A 16,633-nucleotide genomic window follows, 5' to 3' on the forward strand; every position below is an offset into this window, starting at 1 on the left:
ATCCTGGCTTTTTACTTGTGTCACCAAGATACTGATTCTTTGAGATAGAAACACCATTATCTTGAATGAGATAAAATGATTAATTTCAATAACGTAGGTCAAATATGTACTTATGTGACATTCAAAATTAATACCGTGGTATTACTTCAAAATATGAAATGTTAACTACAGCTTTATTGAAGCCTTTGCCTAGAATTTTGCTACCATCAAAGTCAGTGGTAATTTTAATATGAAAGTTCTTCAGAAAAAAGAGTCAACCTACATTTTAACTTTCAGACCTGTTCAGTACTTGCTTATTGTGTTAAATGCATAGGACACAGAGATGCTCAGAATTATTGAAAAATCAAGTAACTAGAGGTTATACATCATACAGTGGAAATAATAATGGTGGATTATTTAATACAGTCAAATCCTGTTATCTTATTTCTGTAGACAGACCCACTGAAATCCTAAATCAATTGGAAAAGTCATCGTACCTTCCTTTCCTAGAAGGGATAATACATAAAAATAGACAAGCCCATACACTTTCTACTAGTTTTCATCGTGTTACTGCAAATAATAATGACCAGATATTGCCATGCACTTCTGTATAATGCTTCAATTCTTTTAATTTGGCTGCTTGAAATGTTTCATATTGTGAACATGCAGCTGAAAGATATTTAAGACTTTGAAATAAGGACTGTTCATTAAAACTGTGCTTGTACTGAGGAATTCTCACTGTGTTTGCGAACTGATTGTACAAATACTCCTTTGTTTAGAAGAACATACATTAGAGTTGGGTTTTTATTACTAACATTAGATGGCCATTTGCTTTCTTGTTTTTAAATATTGGGCTCACTGCATCAGAAGCTTTCTGGATCAAATGTGTATTAATCAGATTTAAACCTGTTCTATGAAAATTTTGATTTTGGTTTTCTGCCTGATCCTTTGGTTGAGATTGATATTGGCCACACTGGGTTTTAGTATAAGCTTAAGTATTTGTACATCTTCATGCAGTGACACAAAAATGTGTTATAGTAAGAAATTAAATATGTTTCCATATTTTTCTTTATTATTTGCTTAATTAACAATCTGATGTGTACTATAGTCACAAAAGTATCTTGCATTCTCATGTATCATGGCCAGGCTTTGCAAATGAAAATTTGGGAAGGCTCTATCCACGTTTGTTACAAGCACGCTGGTGGCTAATAAGGCCAATACGAGACAGGCATGTCCGATTGCAAAAGGCACAGCAGAAAGATTCCTTAGGTGGTATATTCTGCAAGACATGATTCTTTCTGCATTGTCTTTTCTCCTCAAGAGTGATCCTGCATGTGTTCTCAAAGGAAGCAGCAGCGTTATAGATGGTGTGTCTCCAGGCCTCCTGATTGGAGGCCAGAGTAGACCAGTTATGATGATCAACATGGCCAAGGCTGAGATGTTGTTTCAGGGAGTCCTTGTATCTTTTCTTCAGGGCTCCTCTCTTCCGGCAGCCAGTGGCAAGTTCACCATAAAGCAAGATCTTAGGGAGGCGGTGGTTCTTCATCCTGGAGATATGTCCTGCCCAGCGCAGCTGAGTTCTCAGCAACATGGCCTCAATACTCAAGTATTGAGGCTATTCTAGAGCTGCCTGTTCTAGAACAGACGTATTAGTCACATAATACTGACCAGTAGATGTTTAGGATTGTACAGAGACAGGGTTGATGGAAGCGTTCTAGGAAACGCAGGTGGTGGCGGTAGACGACCCATGATTCGGAACCATGTAAGAGAGTGGTCAGCACAATGGCTCTGTAAACACTGATCTTTGTACTTTTCTTCAAGTGTTTATTACACCAAACTCTTTTATGAAGCTTTCCGAAAGCACTATATGCCTTTGCTAACCTGTTGTCTATCTCCCCAGCAATCTTACCATCCGAGGAGATGAGGCTACCTACTGGACTGATTTGAGCTCTGATTCACGAATGGTGATATGGGGATGATGGAAGACTTCCTGAGGTGCAGGTTGATAGAGAACTTCTGTCTTCTTTAAGCTGACTTCCAGCCCAAAGAGCTCAGCAGCGTCTGCAAAGCAGGATGTTAAACGCTGCAGAGCTGCTTCTGTGTGGGTGACAAGGGCGGCGTCATCAGCATAAAGCAGCTCCCGGACAAGATGGTTTAGGGTCTTGGTGTGAGCCTTCAGTCGCCTTAGGTTCTCCTTGCTAGAAGAAATGAGTCAGCACATTTTAAGTGCCTGCCAAAATACATTTTAAAGTTTTGGTCTCTGTGCTGGTTTAAAAGTAAGCTAGGGGGAGAAATGTAAACTCAAGAGAGATTACAAGTCACAGTTAAAATTTACTAAAAATATTTCAATAAATACAATGATACAGAGAAAACTGGTTTTAACTCCCAAAGACAGATGTATAACCCAGCACCCTGGAACAAGAACAGAATGGTGTTCATTAGTCCCCGTGCTGAGTACCACATGGCCCCCTGGATGCAAAATAAAAGGAAAAGAAACTTGTTGGCTTCGCTGATGGTCGCAGTTCTGTCAAAGTAAAGATTGCAGTCTTGTTGAGAGTGACAGTCGCAGTCCTGTTGAAGTTATGGTCCTCCTCTGGATCCGACGAACGGTACCGATGTCCCAAAACCCGAAGATTATATGTGCTTGGGTTCAGATGGGAATGCCCAGTACCTCCCCCAGGGCGGGTAGTTTCACAATGGGTGATTTAACTCTGTGAGTCATGGGATATTTTTGGGATCTTTGATGGTCTAGGTCGTTGCAGGTGACTATTATGCCAGTCCAGTATGGCCCATTAGCAGAGATGACCCCTCAGGCTGGGTGTGAAGGTGCTAACGCCTCCCTGGAGGGGAGTTATCATTGTGTGAAGACAAAGAAAATGCTCCTCGCAGGATTCTTTAACACCCAGCCTGTAGCCTGAGGTGTCAGGTGTACCCTGGGCAGCTGCTGCAAATGATCCATTATTAACAGTCCATCAGAAATGACAGAGAAAGTGTAGAGTACACAGTTTTGGTTATACCCCCATAGTGATAAACTGGTCCTGGCCCCTGTAATTAGGACAGTCTCATAGATCATCCTGTTAGGCAAGAAAGGAGAGGTGGTGGTGTGGTTCTGTACATTAGGGAATGTTTCAATTGTATAGGGATCAAGGATAGTGATAAGTTTGAGTGCCTATAGGTAAGAGAGAAGGCGAACAAGGCAGATGTCCTGGTGGGATTCTGTTATAGACCACCCGACTAGAATGAAAAGGCAGACAAAGCATTCTACAAGCAGCTGGCAGATGTCTCACGATCACTGGCCCTTGCTCTTGTGGGAGATTTTAATTTGCCAGATGTCTGCTGTAAACTCAACATAGTAGAGAGGAGGCAGTCTAGGAGGTTCCTAGTGTTACCTTCCTAGAAGGTAACATCCTGGCGGAGCAGGTGTGTGAAGCAGCAAGGGAAGATGCCCCACTGGACCTGCTGTTTGTGAACAGAAAAGGACTGGTGGGTGATGTGGTGGTTGGAGGTTGTCTTGGGCATAGTGACTATGAACTGATAGTTTTCAATTCTTGGTGAAAGAAGAAAGGGGGTCAACAAAACCTCCACCGTGGACTAGCAGAGGACAGACCTTGGCGCCTTCGGGGCATTGGTTCGAATAGTCCTTTGGGAAAGAGTCCTTAATAAGAAAGGAGTCAAGGAAGGGTGGATATACTTTAAGAAGGAAATATTAAAGGTGCAGGATCAGGCTGTCTCCATGTGCTGAAAGACAGCCAGCAGGGAAAAAGACCAGCCTGTCTGAATAGGGAGCTTTTGCTGGGACTCAGGGTAAAAAAGAGAGTTTTTGACCTTTGGAAGAAGTAGGAAGAATACAAGGGTGTTGTTAGGTCATGTAGAGACAAAATGAGAAAGGCAAAAGCTCTGCTAGAACTCAATTTAGCCGCTGCTGTGAAAGATAATTAAAAGAGTTTTTACAAATAAATTAACAACAAAAGGAGGGCCAAGAAAAATCTCCATACTTTATTGGATGCAGAGGGAAACGTTGTAATTCGCAAAGCCAGCTGCTTCTGTCGGTTCATCTGCCGATACTTTGTTGTTGGATTAAATGGTGGTTGTTGGTGCTCTTACCGGCCTCGGAGCGCTCCGGCGCCGGAACATACTGCAGCGTCCATGCCGCGGGCACTGGTGGGGGCTGCGCCCATATCCGGTGAATGACGGCGGCACCGGGGACTCCCGCGGCGGGGGCGGGGCGGAGAGCGCGCTGGGGATTCCCGGCCCCGCGCAGAACGTTCGGGATCGTTCCCGTGACGTCACGGCGGGTGCGGCCCCGGGAAGCCCCGCCCGCCCCTCCCCCGGGGCTCACGCCGTGGGGGGGCGAAGGGTGGGGGTGTTTGTTGCGCGGGGGTTCTCGCGAGGCTGGCGCGAGGGCGCGCGCGGGGGGCACTGCGGCGCTGAGGGGCGCCATTTTGAGCGGGCGAGGGGAGCGCGCTGTGCGTGTGTGCGCGCGCCTGTGCGTGTGTTCGCGCGCCTCTGCACGTGCGCGCGGCTGTGCATGCGTACGCGCGGCTGGCGAGCGGAGGGGGGAGCGACGCCTGCCGGGGGTGCCCCGGAGGGAGCAACCAGGATACCCCCTGGGATAACCTTCGGATACCACCAGGATACCCCCGGGACGTCCCCGGGATACGGGCACAGCAGCCGCGGAGCAGCCGAGCCGCCCCGCTTTGCTCCGGTCCCTCTCCCGCCGCGCTGCCTGGCCCGCCCTCGGCGAGGGGGGAGGGAGCCGCTCCCCGCGGCAGGAGCGGGGCGGCTCTGTGACGGCGCGGGGCGGCGGGGCCGCAGCGAGAAGCCGTGCCCCGGGAGCGGGCGTCTGTGCCCGCGCCTCCCCCGGGCCGAGAGAGGCGGCCCCGGCCGCGCCGGGGTTCCAGCTGCTCCCGCGGGAGGTGTCCCGGGCCCAGGTCAGCGCTTCCCGCCCGGTGCCTTCTGGACAGCTGTTCACCTTTCCCAGTAAAACGAGAAATGACCCTTTTCTTTCCCTCTGGATTATTTTTTCCTCTTTCGTCCCCAAGCCCACCCTCCCCTTCTCGTCATCCCTCTCCTGCCGTTTTTCTTTCGGGAATGAGAAACAGAAGAAGGGTGTCGCTGATAGGCTGCGCTCTCCGTCAAACATCCCCGCCGCCCTCTCCGGGATGTGAGTGGAGGTTGTAACCGAGGCTTCCGCTCTCGGGTCTGGCATCCGTGTTTGCTTTTTAAGATCCAGGTTTCTGTTTGTTTCTGTTTTTAAGATTCAGGTTTGTGGGGTATTGTTGTTTTGTGTTTGTCTAGCACTAGTCCAGATTTCGTAAAGGAACACTGATTATTCTTCTTTTTACCGTAGGCGGCGTGAACGACAGAGGGAATCCTGGATGTTTTACAGCCTTCTGCTCCAGCTGGTAGAGGAGAAAAAAAGGTTCACGCTGACCTGCAGCAGTTACTTCCTGTGAAAGGGGAGAAACACCGGACAGTGTTCTGGGATTATTTTGCGTGGTGCGTCCTGAAAAGGCTTCTCAAACAATCAGTAGGCATCTGAGAAGACAATTGAAGAAGTCGTGAGATTTTTTTTCTTCAGTCAGTGCCGAGCACATCACCCTGGAATCTTTTGTCCTCATGGCATAGATACATTGCTAAATTTATCAAATTCTGAATACTTCAGCTGCCAAAATAAAGTGCTTTGTTGTTTTTAGGTACGCTTACTTCTAGGCAGCATTCTGGCTGAGTCATAGGCATAACCAGTTTTGTTAACTGGCTCCAGGTTAAATGTGGCCTGACTCACTGTGTAGACATTGCTGAAAAGTTTCATGGCAGATATTTCTTTTCCCCCTTACCTCATTTTTTAGATTTTTTGACATAACCTTCTTCCATTTTGCAGTGAGACCCATTTTCTAAATGAAGAATCTAACAGACGTTTGTTTATCATTTTTTCCTTTATATTTTATGTAGTATTTTTGCTGAAAAATGTTGTTACCAATAAGCAGTATGGAGATATCCAGATAGCTGTTGTTTACAAACGCCTCTGTTACCTGAAGCTGGGAAATGTTCTACAGTTCGTATGTGAAAGTTGGATTTTTGGCTTCACAGTTTGTGGTGTAAAACGTGCATATATTTTACCTGGAGCTGATGCCTCTTATAGTGATATTTACATGGAATAGACAAGACAAGAAGCTGTCAGAGACAAGAAAAGATTTTTAAAACAGACCGTTGGCAAACTTTGTAAATAGCCTTGTTGAATCTGTAAAAAGAAGGATGGATAGCTGATTTCTGTGAGGTGAAATTTATGTCAGAGTGCTACGAATGTAGTATCAACGGGAACTCGGGATATTATCTCAAGGAAAACAAACTGCAAAAATACAGATCTCACGGTACTAACACCTTGTGTAGTCCTCTTGAATTAGGTAAGTGTTGTAGTGTTCATAAATCCATTTACAGTTGAATAAACGTTTTATCAATAGAACAGTTAAAATGGTAGTGTTTATTGCCTAGACGTTGTTGTTTGGGGTTTGTTTTCGAGAACCTCGAAATGAGCTTGTTAATTTTTACTTGCTGCTTTTTATAGCTAATGGAATACTTTTTTATGAATTTGAAGAATACATGTACAAGGAGAAGCGTGTAGGTAGGATTTTTATGGGAGATTTATTTAGTCTACATACGTCTAGACTAAACCCATACGGAACTTAATCTTCATGTTGATATTGTAATCTCAGCAATGAGCTGTTATGTACATCTGAACAAGTCTGCTGGATGGCTTGCATGTCTCAGTCTTCCCATTTGTATTAGATGTTTTTGCAGCATCAAGGTGGTACTAATCTAGGTGGTTTTTTACTCTTTTTTTTTCTTTCTTTCCACTGTTCTTTGTCACTTGTGAAAGCCAGGTAATTTTTACCAAAAAGCATTTTACTGTCAGCTTTTTACTGTGTTGATATTTTACATTTGGGTTCAATGTATTTTCTTATTCTATAATGGGAATGAATGAGTATGGCTGGTCTGCAAGTGTAACATTACGAAAACACTCCAATGTCTTGGAAGAATTCAAAACAAAATCTAGTGGTGAAGTGGCTAATCTTATATGTTATTTTTAGATGTATTGCAGTTCCCTTCCTTGTATGGTGATTTAATATTTCTGTGGATAAAATTTAAATGTTGAAATTAATATGTTTATAATAATGTTTTGTAGGTTTGCATTCAGCTAAGCTGCTACTGCCTCAAAGAAAATTAAGATGAACAGAGCAACTTAATTCAAAAGTCAGTGGTAATTTTACTAAGTTCTTTCTTCTCTATCCCCTCTTGATGATTCATAAAGCTTTAAATAATTAAAGTGTTATTGGGTAGACCTTAAACTGAGAGTCTGGTAAACATGGCACGTTTACCTTAGTTGTCAGTTTTTAAAAATATTTTTAAGGGCTTCTGCAATACTGGAGTATTAGTAATAGTGAACTAATGAAAAAAAGAAAGGTTTTCTCTAAAGGCACTGCAAAGATGATTGGGAAGATTGCTTGTATTAAAACCTTGTAGAAAAAGTGAAGTTAAGCATGTAAAACTGTATTTAAAGATTACTACAGTGGTTTTTTTCTTCTGTAGCTTGTTATTTTGACCACAAATGAAGGACTTGCATTTACATCAGTTTTAGAAATTCTTGGGCTCACTAAAGTTATATTCTATGTGTTGTCAGTATCTAAAAGTTGAACTAGCTTTGGTTTTCTGCTTTGAATGATCTTGCTGTTTTGTCATTTTAACTTGTGTTTCAGTTTTGTTGTTTTGAAAACATGAAACTGTGGAGCATGAATAGGAGGCTGTTTCTGTGATCTCTGGCTATGGCTTGTGATTGTTCAGTGTTGAGTCTTGGTGTGGCTGGGATTTGACTGGTAAGGTGAGCCACATGTGAAGGAACCAAACCAATAGAAAAGAGTGATCTTCCTCATTCCTGTGCTTGGATCAATGTGTTTTGTTTGAAAGCATTTGCTAAATGGAGAGTTTAGGTGTGAGTGGCCATTTCATTTGATTGTTGTCTATTTTATGCACGTGATATTATTTTAGGTGTTCACTTCTTAACTCATAGAAAAAGTGACGTGTCTCTTTTCTTCAAGCTACTTCAGTGCTGTGAGATACTTTTATCTCTCTTCAGGAGGCTCCAACTGAAATCTAGGAGCTTCTTCCCCCACTTAACTATTTTGGGTGACATCTTTATCTAGATTCTTTTCCTTCTGGAAGTTTTGAAGAGTTTGCTTTTTAGCTTCATGTAATTAACTCTGTCTTTCCCCCTCTCTGTATGTTGGCAGGGTAATGCTTTTATTCTTTTCACCAGAAGAATTTGTGAGAAGTTGTGACTTCCCACACTTGAGAGGAAGGAAGCACCCAAGATTTGTAAATGCTCATTGGTCGAAAGGAACAACAAAAGTCAGAGGGCCCACCAAAAAATCACAAAGTTTTGTTAGTATATTATACATTTGGCATTGAAACTGGTTTGTTAGTCCCTGACCTACTATATAAGCACATGGCAGTGGGGTTTGGATATAGGGTGAAAGAGAAAGGAAGAGATGAATCCAAGAGAGGGCAACAGAGAGAAAGAAAAAGCAATCATTAGCTCTGCATGACCCCTTCTCCAGTCACATCCCATTCTTTTGGGAGGTTAGTACCAACAATCCTTTGTCTGTTTTATACCAACAATCGTTAGTTGGCTCCACAGCCATCCAGCTGTTGGTGTTTGAGACATACGCACTACCCCTTCTGGGATCCTATAAAAGTGTGCTTTATTTGTGTGCATAAGTGTTCTACAAGGATTCAGGCATGTTTTACAGCTGTGCCCCTGTATCCTAAACAAAATTCATACACGGGTGAGGCCTATTGAGGAGAAAATGCCAAGCCTGCTGGTCAACTTTAATTTCTTCCCCAGGTTTTTATTTTTTGAGTGCTGACAGTCTGTTGAGTGGTTTGCAGACGACTATGAAGATAAGGTTCTTGCCCCCAAGAGATTATACTTTAAGCCTTGATGTAAACAGTTTTTGTAGGGGAATAACTGTCAGTAGTTTATGTCTTTTACTGATGTGTTTATTTTGGTAGAATCGTAAAATGAGTACATTTGTTTTGGCCAATTCTTAAGAATGGTGTAGGTTGCTCTGCTGTGTGAAAAAACTGTTGGTGGGAACTTTTGAGAATAAGCACCCTTTAATCTTGCAGCAAAGCTGAAGTGGAATTACAGCTGTAAAATGATAAAGGCAAATTGTGCAGATATTTAGCTTTGCACAAGTTAATGTACTCTATGTGCCTTTTTCCCCCCTCCATTCTAATGTGGTTATTCTGTTTAAAATGTGTGGGTAAAACAGTGCAATGGTGACAGTGCATCAATAACTTCTGAGGAAGTTCCTTTTACTTATGTTTTTAGTAGTAGGAGTAAATTCTGTCCTGCTAGGTGGAGGAGAGAACAGGAGAAATATTTGGAGACCTTATAATAAATAAACGTGATTGAGACTTGGCATGCGTTTTGTTTTGGTTTTTGTTACTCTGTGTGTTTGAGCAGTAATTACTACATGGCAACTGATGATGATGCCCTATGTGGTGCTATCAACTCTTACACAGTCACCTCCTTTCATATTTTGGGTAAACGTAGTCAGGGAAAATCTGATATAGAGAATTGTTTCTCTGCTTTATATACTCAGGATATGGCAAAACTTCTGCCTTTTTCTACTGCTGCTTCTTCAGATCCTTGTGAAGACTCCAAATTGGAAAATAATTCCTCATTATGTAATGTATACTCACTGAGATGATGATGTTACTGAACTCACACTTCAGCTTTTGGACTTTGAACCTTGCAAAAGGGCAAGAGATTAGCATTTCTCAAACTTTCTGCTACATGATCAGTACCATTTAGCAGAACCATTAGACACTAAAGTGTGTAGAATTTCAAGCAGAAGAAACCTGGTTATGGTTTACTTTCAAATATGAAGTTATTTCATGTTATGAAATAATGTTGGGGGTTTTTTTTATTACTCTACATTTTGGTACAGCGCCAGAACAAAAACTTTTTTTGGATAAGAAATCTTGATAATGTTATTTAAAGAACTTACTAACTGTGATTGTTGTGACATTTATATTTGACCCACAGAGGTGATATAATGCCTGTTGCTTGTGAACTGTGTGTATATGTAGAAGAGGTGATCATAGGATAAAGTGCAGTGGTTGGGATGTCTAGAATACCAGTGTCCCCCCCAGGTCTGCTGACATTCTAGATCCTTATGTAAAACAAAGGGCTTGGGCCCTGAGTACAAATGGAAATGGATTTTCATTTTTCTCTTTTGTCTGTTTGTTTGTTTTTTGCTAAGTCTCTGTAAAGCTAGGTGTTAGGACTGTGACTGTACTAGAGAATGTGTTGGTTTTAAATGGTTAAAAAACTGACCATTGCAATTTGTACGCTTCTCATGCCTAGGCACGTCCTAAGACTTTTGGAAGTCGTCAGATTTGACAGAAGACCTTGTTCTTTTCTCAGTGTTCTACAGGAAGCTTTAGTTGCTATATTTCTTTTTAAAACATGAGGCAAGAAGATAAATTATAAATTGTATGGATATCTTTGTTCTTCCAGATTGTTCAGTGATAGAATACTCATCAGGTCAGTTCTGTGTTGGATGGTGGGGACAGCGCAACTCAAGCTAGAGGTTTTGTTTGGCTCTGCAGTAGCATGGTTGAAAAAGAAGAGGCTTCAGCCTAAACTATTTTAGAACTTTAAATGTCTCCTGACCCAATGGGAGAGACCTTTAAAGGCTCTGATCTCTTTTATTGAAGGTGTGAGTGTTTGACAATAAATTTTAGAGAACCAAAAAACCTGAGAGAATTGCTGTATGCAAACTTAACCTTTTTGAAAGATGACTTTACATTGAAATGTAGCTGGGGGTGACATGAATGTTTTACCCTTCAGAGCGTTAAAAGCTTGATTGCAAAGATGTAAACTTATTTTGTTGTTGTGGCTGTTCGTTTGCATGGAGAAAAAAGAAAGAAAGAATCTTTAGTTGAAGTAGTTGTCATGCTTTTGCAGCAATTTGTGATCGGTAGAAATGCGTCCAGTTTCAAAAACTCATAAAGCTTCTGTAAGGGTTTGAATATTATTTTCTGTTTTATTAACATGCAAATTCTGGATAGCAAAATAACTTGAAATTAGCTTATTTTGCTTTGCTAGAACTACATGAATAGCAGAGTAGTAAGGAAGATATCTAATAAAGTGTGTCTTTAAGAGGAGAATGAAAATTGAGACAGGGTTTGAACAGAAGTATTGTTTAGCGCATACACTTGGCAACTTCAAATTAGTGCTACTCTTGACTGGAGATAACAGAGAAGGAGAATCTGTTATCATAGGAAGTGATAACAGTGGTGCAAACCACTTAAAGAAGGGGATTTTTTTGACAGAAGGTGTGTTTTGTGGCAGAAGAAAAAACTTTTGATGGAGTGGGTTATTTTGAAGGCCTGCTTAGGCCTTCAGAAAAGTGCCGAATATTTCGGTATATGGAAAGTGTGTAGTCTGATAGCTGGGACTTGTGCACATAGTTTCTTTGCCTAATTCAGACCAACACTTAGAAGTTTTTCTGTGGCTCATGCTAAGTAGCTGAAGTAAACATTTGAAGCTGGCCCATGATGTGAGGACTGAAGGGAGAGTTTACTCTGTAGCTTGGTTATTCTAGAATTGCTCTGTCTTAGTGAGAACTTTGCCTATGATGATGCTTCTTCAGAAAAAAGAAATGACTGTGGCAAATGCCTTTATCTTTTTGTTGTGATGAAATGCAGCACAGTTGGTGTTTGGCATATCTTTGATAGTAAACATTCAGTTTTGATCCTAGAAAACTGTGTGCCTCTTTTCCCTTCTTGTTAGATGGGTCAGTGTTTTCTAAGGCATCATACAGACTGACTTGTTGGACCTTCTTAAATTCAGACATATGCTTCGTTTGCCTTCTGATGAAATAAGAATTTGATACACTTGCTGGAGCTCATTACCAAGAAAGCAAAGCAGCCCAGCAGTAGCTACAAACTTGAGACACTGAATGTAACCTTTCTCCTCCTCTCATGACACTATAGTATACTTCAGTTCTGATGGCTTACAATCTTCTTTTGCCACATTTATAAAAATTATACTAAAAATTATGATGACAAGATGAGGGTGGGTTGTCAAATGAGTGTGTAGTTAAGGTTCCTACATGTAGTTCATGGTGTGCTGTACTTAATGTTATATATACTTAATGTAATAATAGTCTGTGAGACATTAGGTAAAAGATCATAGGAATGTGCCACTTACATATGCATACGTGATAATTTTAGACTTCCCTGAAAGATATGAATGTGCATATATCTGTGTGCTTTAAACATTTATTCTGTTTGTGGTTTTCTCTGTGCCAGTCAATAGACTGAACTTCTAAACTAGTCTTCAGGGAGCATCAGGAAATTTAAATTTGTATCTCCCTTCTAACTTTGTGAATTTGTGACCTGAAGCTTTCTTTTCTTCCCTGTTACTAAATTTGCTATTCCATTCACAAGCTTCAGGTAGGCGTAGCTATTTGAGTTTATATTGCCTTTTATTTTAATGGTCTTCTGACAATCTCTGAAATACCCAAGTGCCATGGAAACTGTTTCCTGTAAAATGATATAGACTCTCCACAAAGAATGAGAGTATAGAATCTGAAAATACAGAACTGTTTTTCCTTGTCTTTTGATGATGAATTCGGCTGTCAGGTTTTTTTTTTCCCCAATGTTTAGCATTAGTTTAAAATCTGTTTTTCCTACAATATTTTGGTCAGCTCTATTTAAACAGGATGTAGTTAGTAATATGGCCAAAAGCACACAAACTTCTAGTAAATCAAGTTTTTAAAGTGTGTAAGTTTTTTGGCTATTTTACTATTATACTGCTTAGTCTTGTCCTTATTATAGTGATGTCACTATTTTATCTGTTTCTTCATGCTAGAATATTGTGAAAAAAAAAGCTGTTTATTACAAAGTGTTACCAAATGTGTCTCATCAACAATAATGAAACCTGTCTTAAATACTGGAGACACCTTTCTGAGCTAGGGAAGTATTTGTATTTTATACACTTCAGGAGACCTCTCTGGAGTTGGGTTGTTCAGTACTAGTGAGACTGTCTTTGCCCTCTGAATACTGGTTAGACAAGTTAACATGCCCTTAAAATTGTGTGGGGTCAGTCTCTGATCTCACATCCTTGTCATCTTTAGTTCTGCTGTGCTTTTTTCTTCACTGTCAGTGTAGAAAGGATCGGGTTAGAGATCACTTAAATGAAGTAACTTCTGAGTCCATAGGCCTTGACAGGATGCTTCTGTGAGTGCAGAGGGATCTGGCTGATGTCATTGCAAGGTCATTCCTCATTATCTTTGAGAGGTCTCATGGTCATTGGAAGGTGTTCTTGAGTATGACAAGAGAGCAAATGTTAATCCAGTGAAGAAGGGTAAGAAGGAGAATCTAGGCAACCACAGGCCAGTCAGCCTCACTTCAGTTCATGGAAAGGTTGTACAACAGCTGATCCTGGAAACTTGTTTCCAAACACGTGAAGGACAGGAAGGTGAGTGGGAGCAGTCACGATGGTTTTATGATGGGGAAATCACACTTAACCAAGCTAATAGCCTTCTACATGAGGTGACTGGCTTGGTAGGTGAACAGAAAGCAATGGATGGTGTTTATCTTGACTCCAGTAACAATTTTGACATTGTCTTCCATGATATCATCATAGAGAAGCTGACAAGTATGTGTTAGAGAAGTGAAGTGTATCCAAAACTGGCTGAATGGTGAGGCCCAGCTTGTCAGGGCTGTGATCAGGGCACACAGCTCATTTGGAAGCATCTCTTTCTGTGCACCCCAGGGTTCAGTACTGGAGCCCCTACTATGGAACATCTTCATTGAAATCCTGCACAGTGGGGTGGAGTTTATCCCTAGCAAGTTTGCGGATGATGAAAAATGGGGAGAACTGGATGATACACACACACTTGATGTTTGTGCTGCCGTGCAGAGGAACCTGGACAGGTTGGAGAATTGGACAGAGGATCCTCGTGAAGAAAAGGGAAAATGCAAAGTCCTGTGTTGGGAGAATAGAGATAGTATATGAACAATTTCCTTTGCGTTTCTGTAGGCCTTGCCTTGGCATGGCTGGGTGCAGACAGTAAAAGAACTGCGTAGCTAATATGGCTTCAGCCTTTGAATTTAGAACAAAGAAGGCTCCCTGCCAAAGTTAAGGTGGAGTTTCAAGAGGGTGAACGTGTGCCTTCAGCTCATATGGACACCTGTTGTGGTCCAATTAGCAGTGGACAACAAAGTATGTTGCTCTTATGTATCCAATGCTGTGTGAAGAAGAATCACGTGTCCAGGTGTAGCAGCAGTATATAATAAGTGTTCTTCTTGTAATAAACTGACATTTTGCCAACCAAATTGGCCTGAGAGCAGTCTGTTCCGTGCCCCTCCACCAATAGTCCTGTCTCTAGTGAGTAGTAGCTGCATATGCCAGCTGCAGAGAAGGAACTGGGGGTCCTCTTGGAAAGCAAGCCAACCATGAGTCAGCAAACCATCCTCATGTTGAAACCAACATCTCCTGGCACCACGTTAGGAAAAGTGTTGCCAGCAGGTGGAGGGGAGTTCAATTTGCTCCTCTACAGCCCTGGTGAGGCCTCATGTGGAGGACTGTCACAGTACAGGCTGTGTAACAGTGCTACAGGCTCCTTGATAAAAAAAAGGATGTGACTTAGTGGAGTGAGTTCAGAAAAGGACCACAAAAGTGATAAAGGGACAGCAGTATCCTTCCTTTAGGCAGAGGTTGATTCTTGAACTTCTAGGGAATACGAGATGATCATTAGTCTTTCAGAAATATCTCTAGATGCTATATTTTAATTTTTCAGAAGGTACTTTCAAAATTTAAAATCAGTAAGCTATTAAACTCATGTTTCTCCTGTAGAATTGTGTGAAGGTGAAAATGATGATGGAGACTTTATTTTTGTAAATGCTACAGACTGTTAGGACAAGAGTAAGAGAGGTTGCCCTCAGAAGGATGTTGCAAGGTAGCTTTGTTACGAGGTGATGCTTAAAGTTCATAGCCCTGTTTGTCATGAATTAAAGAGCTGCATTTTTGAGAGTTTCCTTCTATAATTTGTGAAGGGTGTGGACTTGGGGAAAAAAAAAGGTAGGGTTGCGTGTTTTTACACTTGATTCTTAGGGGTTGTGAAATTGTTATAGTGTTTATAGTTAAATATATTAAAAATATCATGGTAAATGTATTTCTTCTGTTTAGAGCTACTTAAACTGAATAATGAAAATCTCAAAAAAATCACAGCAGTTAAATGTGAGTGCATATTATTTTATATTCCATGGTCCTTTCAGGATTCTGTTTTAATAACTAGGCCTATTTTTCTCTTTTTTGACCTGTTTATAGAAAAAACATGGAACTGAAATTGCAAATGCTTAGATTGCATCTGCTTGCTCTGCTCTCTGCCCTTCCAATATTCCAGAAGATGATTTCTTTTGCCTCCCTGTGTGTGGGCTCTCACGTCCACTGACACAGACAGTGCAGAGATTGCCTTGAGCTCAGTTCTCATGGGAGTCACTTTTTCAACTCCTGAAGAGTATTGTCCCCTTCCAGAGATGCTGTATGGCTATTTTTAGTGTTGTGGAAATAGAAAAGATTTTTAATGCTGTAGAGATTTGATGAATATGGTTAAAGCTAGAGAAATTCTAGGGAAAGGATCATCTTTATAAGAGAGCAGGAGTGGTCAGGTGAATTACATTTGTGTAACCAGTTTATTCCAGATCTCAGTAGCCTTTGTTTTTATGACATGTTTAAGGCCAGATTAAAGACTTTTGTAAAGGAATTTGCTATTGTTCCACTGTTAGCAGGAGCAGCACAGAAAACATGATATAAATTTCTATGATAGAAAATTTTCTATGAAAATAATCTGGTTAGATTGTAATTGCTGCAGAACTTGAGCTGGAGACTTTCTTATTTTCTTATTTTAATCGTTATTTATTTTGATTTTATTATATTTTTTTGTTTGTTTAATATTAATTTTAATTTCATTTATTTTAAAGCTTTGTCTGGGCTAATTTTATAGGTATCTGGCATAGGGGGAAAAAAAGTATAGATCTTTCTTTGCACCTTATCCTTTTGCTTCCTAACTTTTGACAGCACAGCTGCTTCCTGGTGTAGTGCTGAAGCTGAGTTATTAAATGCACACTTCTGTCTGTAGTGACTCTGCAGTTGCCCTGTCTGTAGTGAGTCTGGTATGTGACTGCAATGTATTCCATTTTTGATGTGCTACACCGAGATACAAGCTGGAGTAACACATGTTTGCTGGGGTTCTGCTCTGTGCTTAGCTTGTAGTGGTCTCAAGCTTCACTAGTGGTTGGAAAGTACTGCTACGTACAGCCAGTCTGTCGATTTGGTGAAATTGCTCCACAGTGAAGGAGGGTGAAATCTGTAAATGATTGTGGTGGCAGCAGTCCCTAATTTAGCATTATGGAGTAAGAATGAGAAAGCATTTTTTCTCTTTTCCCCCCTTCTCTCTCGGTAAACATAGGGCAGAAAAAAAAGAAGAGGATTAAAAAAATTAATTTTTACTGCAAGAAATTACACAAACTTTATTAAAATGTGACAAATTGTGCTTGTTAAAGCTGAGGTGTATTC

At 41.0% G+C, this 16,633-nt stretch overlaps 1 protein-coding gene across 6 annotated transcripts in view; it reads left to right on the top strand.

Annotated features, from left to right (window-relative positions):
• Nucleotides 1-4,765: 4,765 nt before the first annotated feature.
• GPBP1 (GC-rich promoter binding protein 1) overlaps nucleotides 4,766-16,633 on the top strand; it is a 46,394-nt gene continuing 34,526 nt past the window's right edge. Inside the window, exons 1-4 of one of the 6 annotated variants that reach the window (XM_032674992.1) lie at nucleotides 4,964-5,212; nucleotides 5,330-6,383; nucleotides 7,163-7,230; nucleotides 7,734-7,855. The gene's annotated coding sequence lies outside the window, so the exon portion shown is untranslated. Of the gene's footprint in view, nucleotides 4,911-4,957; nucleotides 5,244-5,329; nucleotides 6,384-7,162; nucleotides 7,231-7,733; nucleotides 7,856-16,633 lie in introns of those variants that run through there. The other 5 variants (XM_032674990.1, XM_032674994.1, XM_032674989.1 and 2 more) reach the window with 5 other exon arrangements.

This window comes from Chiroxiphia lanceolata, chromosome Z, assembly GCF_009829145.1.
Source record: "Chiroxiphia lanceolata isolate bChiLan1 chromosome Z, bChiLan1.pri, whole genome shotgun sequence".
Taxonomy (NCBI): Eukaryota; Metazoa; Chordata; class Aves; order Passeriformes; family Pipridae; genus Chiroxiphia; species Chiroxiphia lanceolata.